Source organism: Brassica rapa, unplaced genomic scaffold, assembly GCF_000309985.2.
Source record: "Brassica rapa cultivar Chiifu-401-42 unplaced genomic scaffold, CAAS_Brap_v3.01 Scaffold0378, whole genome shotgun sequence".
Lineage (NCBI taxonomy): Eukaryota > Viridiplantae > Streptophyta > Magnoliopsida > Brassicales > Brassicaceae > Brassica > Brassica rapa.
Window position 1 is genome coordinate 44,768 of NW_022610320.1, and position 7,163 is coordinate 51,930.

The 7,163-nt window shown below is 42.7% G+C and overlaps 1 long non-coding RNA gene across 1 annotated transcript; it reads left to right on the forward strand.

The window, feature by feature from the left end:
- Window positions 1-726: 726 nt before the first annotated feature.
- Window positions 727-6,435, forward strand: LOC117130234. Its single transcript, XR_004453677.1, has 3 exons — window positions 727-912; window positions 2,439-2,441; window positions 6,332-6,435. It is a non-coding gene; the product is annotated as an uncharacterized LOC117130234 (long non-coding RNA).
- The last annotated feature ends 728 nt before the right edge of the window (window positions 6,436-7,163 follow it).

A 7,163-nucleotide genomic window follows, 5' to 3' on the forward strand; every position in this document is an offset into this window, starting at 1 on the left:
ATTCTCCACTACTTTATGTATCAAAATCAAGCTTCTTACATCGCGATTCATCCTGGTTTGATTAGAATGACAAGAAGCTGTCATATTCCCAAACAGGAAAACTGGGATCACCTGATTTGAAAGTGGGATAGCTTCTTCATCCTAACTCCATGAGATTTTTTCAGCTTCCTGGTGATTCTCCACTACTTTATGTTCAAAATCAAGCTTCTTACATCGCGATTCATCCTGGTTTGATTAGAATGACAAAGAAGCTGCATATTCCCAACAGGAAAACTGGGATCACCTGATTTGAAAGTGGGATAGCTTCTTCATCCTAACTCCTATGAGATTTATTCAGCTTCCTGATGATTCTCCACTACTTTATTTATGTATCAAAATCAAGCTTCTTACATCGCGATTCATCCTGGTTTGATTAGAATGACAAGAAGCTGTCATATTCCAAACAGGAAAACTGGGATCACCTGATTTGAAAGTGGGATAGCTTCTTCATCCCAACTCCTATGAGATTTATTCAGCTTCCTGGTGATTCTCCATTACTTTATGTTTCAAAATCAAGCTTCTTACATTGCGATTCATCCTGGTTTGATTAGAATGACAAAGAAGCTGTCATATTCCCAAACAGGAAAACTGGGATCACCTGATTTGAAAGTGGGATAACTTCTTCATCCTAACTCCTATGAGATTTATTCAGCTTCCTGTTGATTCTCCACTACTTTATGTATCAAAATCAATCTTCTTACTATGAGATTAAGAGATCTTTAGAGTAATCAGAATAAAGAGAGTGTTTAAGAAGTGATTAAGAGAAGTTTGTGAGAGATTAAGATACTAGATAGAGCCGTTTAGAGTCTAAGAGAAAACCATAGTGTCTAAGAGATTAGAGAGACTCAAACTGCATAATCTTATTAGTGTTGAGTGATTACATATATATGAGAGCTACAAGGGTTTACAAATCGCGAAGGTAGAGCAGCATGTGAGGCAGGTTAAGGATTCAAATTGAACCACGAATAAGCATCAACACGCTTATGGCATCTTGGACTAAGGTGCTTTAGCTTTCCAGCCTGTTCCCAGCCTGGCAAGCGCTTCCCTTATCCCTTAAACGGTCTGATCCTTCTCCTCTTAGTAACTCTTCCATAGTTACCGTTTCACTTGGTGCAAGGTAACTTTGGTTGAGCTTGGTTACGGACGGTACGGCTTGTACGGCCTTGTACGGCGTCCGTACCATGCTCCCCTAAACTCCCTTAAGCTTCTCCTCTCTTTCCTCTTCAACTCCTTAGCTCTTCATACATATACCAACTCAACTCAACACTCCCCCTCAAGCTTAGCTTTGTGAAAGCCTAAGCTTGGACAGCTACAAGATCTTCCTCATTAAAAACCTCACCAAAGAAAACCCAATGGGATAAAACTTTGATGAGGGAAAAAGAGTAAAGACCTTGCAGCTAAGGGGATTAGCTCCTTCTCTTCCCAAGATCAATGAGTCCCAACTGATGTGAATGGACTCCATTGTCTTTGTCTTGCAGCCTTGGTAACACATCCGCTAACTGATCTTCACTCCTTGTGTAGCATGGCAAGATCACTCTAGCGATCATCTGCCTCACCTTGTGGCAATCAACTTCAATGTGCTTGGTCTCTCATGGAACACACCGAGTTGGATGCAATGTGATAGCTGCTTGGTTGTCACAATGCATGGTCATTGGCGTGGCTTGATCAATCTCCAAATGCTTCAAGATGCCTTTGATCCATACTAACTCGTTGGTGAGCTTCAGCATGGCTCTATACTCAGCTTCTGCACTTGAGCAAGACACCACCTTCTGCTTCTTACTCTTCCAAGTCACCAAGTTGCCTCCAATGAATGTGCAATAGCCTGTGGTTGATCTCCGTCTGCTCTATCACCAGCCCAATCCGCATCACAGTATCCCACCACTTCAGTGCTTCCATTGCAGCCCATCCATACTCCTTGATCAGGTGAGCCGTTGAGATACATCAAGCCTCTCTCACCATGCGCCAGTGATGTTCCTTAGGCACTTGCATGTGTTGACTCACCTGATTCACAGCAAAACAAATGTCAGGTCTAGTTATGGTAAGATAAATCAATTTGCCAACTAGTTTTCTATAGAGTTTAGGATCCTGATAAGGTTTGCTGTCTTCATCTCCCCCTCTCGTGGACTTTGTAGCCATCCTCCATAGGCATCCTTGCTGTCTTGCCTCCATAAGCACCTGCACCTTTCAAAAGATCAAGTGTATACTTCCTTTGGACATGAACAAACCTTCCTTGGATCTACATATCTCAATTCCAAGAAAGTATTTCATTTCTCCCAAGTCTTTAATCTCAAACATGGATTTAAGAAACTCCTTGGTTGCTATGATACCTTCCTTATCACTCCCTGTGATAATGATATCATCAACATACACAAGGAGTGCAATCATACCTGAGGGAGTAGTGAGTGTGAAGAGAGTGTGATCTAGTTCAGACTTCTTGAAGCCTCGGCCATTTAGAGTAGTGCTCAGCTTGTTGTACCAAGCTCTTGGTGATTGCTTCAGCCCATAGATAGCTTTCTTCAGTCTCAACACATTCCCTCTTCTTCACTAAGTGTTCAAGCCTGGAGGTGGATGCATATACACTTCATCCTCAAGTTCCCCTTGTAGAAACGCATTCTTCACATCCATTTGCCATAAGCCCCATCCAAGTTCACAGCCAAGCTTAATACAATCGGATTGTGTGTAGTTTAGCTACTGGTGCAAAGGTTTCTATGTAATCCTCTCCATAAGTTTGAGTGAAACCTCTTGCAACCAGCCTTGACTTCTTCCTCTCAATCTTTCCATCCGCTTTGTACTTGATTGTGAATATCCATCTACTAGTCACAGCCTTCTTCCCTTTTGGTAACTCACTCTCATACCATGTATCATTCTTGATCATAGCTCCTGCCTCATCTCCAACTGATTCCTTCCATTCTTTATCCATGATTGCTTCTTCATAGCTTCTTGGGATGTGATTCTCATCCAAGTTTACCATGAAGGCACAATGTGCTTCTGGATATTGAGCAAAGGAGCACACGGCTTGAGAAGGATGCTCCACAGCTTGGGCATTGTAGTACACTCTCGTGTTTACCCAGCTAGAAGGATCCTTCCTTATCCTTGTGCTCCTTCTTAGTGGCTGCACAACCGGTTCTTCTTCCTGTTGTTCTTCTACCACTTCATCTTGAGAAGGTGTTTGCCTCACACCATGATCATGACCATGACCATCAGAGCCTATGCTCTCTTCTCCTTCATTCTCTACTCCTCCTTCATCCTGGTTAGTCTCTTGCATAGGCTCCTCATCATGCCCTCTCCTCCCTCATGATCAAGGTGGGATGGTGAACAACTTCAGGAGGTGTTTGTTGCGTGATTCCTGGATCCTGGGATGTACTGATTCCAAGACCTTCAAGGATGATCCGCAAGGTGGTGGCCTTGTCTGATGTTAAGTCCTTCAGGTCTTCTTGATTCTTTTCTTCATAGTATCCTCTATCTTCCAAGAACTTCACATCTCTAGATACAAGAACTCTCCTTGCTATAGGATCATAGCATTTGTATCCTTTCTGTGTAGCTGAGTATCCTATGAACACAGCTTAGTACTTCTTGCTTCTAGCTTGTTGATCATCTCTCCTGGTTTGAGCACAAAGCATAGGCATCCAAAGACTCGCAAGTAATCAAGTGCTGGTTTGTACCTGTTCAGAACTTCAAATGGAGCCTTCTCATTCAGAACCTTGGTTGGAGTTCTGTTGATCAAGTAACAAGCAGTGGCAAACCGCATCACTCCAAATCTCTTTGGAACATTACTCTGAAACATAAGAGACCTTGCCACTTCCATGAGGTGCCTATTCTTCCTCTCAGCCACTCCATTTTGCTGTGGAGTATACGGACAGCTTGTTTGATGTAGGATCCCATGTTGTGATAAGTGTTGCTTGAATGCATGACTTGTGTACTCTCCTCCATTATCTGATCTCAAAATTTTAATCTTAGCATGATAATGGTTAGTTACATAAGTTTGAAAGTTCCTAAATGCATCAAGTACCCTATCTTTGGTTTGATTAAGGTTAACCAGGTTATTTGGATTTTTCATCAATGAATGTGACAAAGTACTTATAACTATCTCTAGATAAGCAAGGAGCAGTCCACACATCAGAATGAATTAGATCAAAGCAATTATCATAAACGTAGTAGACTTTTGAAACACACAGTTCTACAATGCTTGCCTAAAATACAAGCTTCACAATCTTTGTTCTCAAACACAACACCTGGTACCATTAAGTTCAAAGCTTTAACATGAGGGTGTCCTACTCTAGCATGCCACAATGCATTTTTATTCAACAAAGCAGAAGTAAACGAGCAACTATAATCAGGAACAGAAGTGAGTTCTTCAAGCATATAGAGATCTCCCTTAGTCACCCCTTTCCCAATCAATCTGCTGCTCTCAATATCCTGAAACTTCACATCATTAGGACTAAAGATAACATTGCATTGTAAATCATTAGTACATTTCTTCACAGATAATAGGTTTGATGTGAATTCAGGCATGTAAAAAGCTCTAGATTCTTTGTTAAACAACTTAAGCTTTCCTATTCCTCTAATAGGTATCTTATCTCCATTTGCTATCATCACATGCCCATGCGTAGGTTCTATATCCTTAATCAGTTCTCATCACTTATCATATGATGTGATGCACCAGAATCAACAATCAATGGTTTACTACTCGTTTAGCATTATGACATAGATTACTAAGTAATGGATGCATCCTATCAGTTCTAGCAATGTGAGCATTTCTATATCATCATTCCTAGTTTCTAACCGTTCTACTAGTTCTCTAATCAAGTGATCATCCTTATATGCAATCATAGAAGCTCCAAAGGAATAACCATAAGTGTTACCGTTTTCCTTTAGCATTTTGAAGAGAGCATCAAGGTCTGATCTCTTGATGTAGTCATCATTGCTGCGTGAGCTTGAGGCGCCTGTGTAAGCCACCAGAGACTTCCCATTCCCATCATTGCCTCCAAGCCCATCCACTTCACTCGCCTTGCTGGTGCCAGCTCCACTTGAACCTTCAGTCACATTTGCCCTTCCCTCACGCTCCTTCATGAACTTGGCCGGCTTGAGGTGTGGGTGTAGTATCCAGCATTGGCTCTTCTTATGACCATGCTTCTTGCAATGATCACAGTTGCCATTGAACTTCCTGTCTTCGTACTTCCCGTGAGATGCCTTGTTTGCTTGTGGAGTCTCGGTTGAGTCCTCATGAGCTGCTTGATTGGCAAGAGAGAGCTCCCCCTTTCCTCCAAACAGCCCATAGATCCCTGCTCCCTTTGGATTTGCGCACACACACCTCCTCAAGGTCCGGAAGCTTGTCTGACCTTAGCATGTGCTGAATGAGTTGAGTGTAGGCCGGTTTCAGTGTGAGAAGCAGCCCAAAGACCTTGTCTTGCTCGCGCCTCTCATTCAGCTGATCTGGATCAGTTGTGCTCGGCCTCAGCATCTCCAGCTCTGACCATAAGGACCTGAACCTCCCCAAGTGCTTAGTGAACTCCATGTCCTCTTGTGCTAGACGGTTGATCGCTAGCTTCACTTCAAACACACGGCTGAGGTTGGAAGTGTTCCCATACACCTTCTTCAGCGTGTCCCACAGCTCTTTGGCTGATTCACAGTAGCTGTAGGCATCCAAGATAGCTGGGTCCAAGGATGCGTGTAGAACCGTCATCACCAGCATGTCTTCTTGTTGCCATTTCTCCACAGCCGCTTCATTGGAGACCTCTTCTTGATCTCCTCCCTGAGTAATGAGTTTCGGAGCCTCCCCTGTTGTGATGTGCCCCCCACAAACCCTTACTTCCCACCGCAGTCTTCACCATCCGAGACCACACAAGGTAGTTGCTACCTTTGAAAGTAACCGCTACCTTCATCCTCATGTTCATCCCATGTTCCATCTTTGCTTGACTTGAAAACTTGAATCTTGGATCTCGTACACACCAACCTTGAGTCTAGAATCACGCAAACCCACAGAACGTAGCACAGCTTCAACTAGAACGTATCACAGCTTCAACACCTTCCAGACTACTCGCATGTAGCTTCAAATGTTAGCTTGTAACTCTCTAAAGATCAAACCCCAGATTCAAATGAACCTGGCTCTGATACCATATGAGATTAAGAGATCTTTAGAGTAATCAGAATAAAGAGAGTGTTTAAGAAGTGATTAAGAGAAGTTTGTGAAAGATTAAGAGACTAGATAGAGCCGTTTAGAGTCTAAGAGAGAACCATAGTGTCTAAGAGATTAGAGAGACTCAAACTGCATAATCTTTATTATGTTGATGAGGTTACAATATATAGGGAGCTACTAGGGTTTACAAATCGCAAAGGTAAAGAGAAGCATGTGGAGTCAAGGTTAAGGATTCAAATCAACACTATAAGCATCACACACGCTCTATGGCATCTTGGACTAAGTTGCTTTAGCTTTCCAGCCTGTCCCAGCCTGGCAATGCGCGTCTTATCCCTTAAACGGTCTGATCCTTCTCCTCTTGAGTAACTCTTCCATATTTACCGTTTCACTTGTGCAAGGTAACTTTTGGTTGAGGCTTGGATGGTACGGACTGTACGGCTTGTACGGCCTTGTACGGACGTCCCGTACCATGCTCTCCCTAAACTCCCTTAAGCTTCCTAACCGCTACCTTCATCCTCATGTTCATCCCATGTTCCATCATCTTTGCTTGACTTGAAAACTTGAATCTTGAATCTCGTACACACCAACCTGTGTCTAGAATCACGCAAACCCACAGAACGTAGCACAGCTTCACTAGAACGTACCACAGCTTCAACACCCTCAAGACTACTCGCGTGTAGCTTCAAAGCCGTTAGCTGTGTAACTCTCTAAAGATCAAACCCCAGATTCAAATGAACCTGGCTCTGATACCATATGAGATTAAGAGATCTTTAGAGTAACAGAAGAAAGAGAGTTAAGAAGTGATTAAGAGAAGTATGTGAGAGATTAAGATACTAGATAGAGCCGTTTAGAGTCTAAGAGAAAACCATAGTGTCCTAAGAGATTAGAGAGACTCAAACTGCATAATCTTTATTAGTGTTGAGAGTTACAATATATAGGGAGCAGCACTAGGGTTTACAATCGCAAAGGTAAAGAGAAAGCAGGTGAG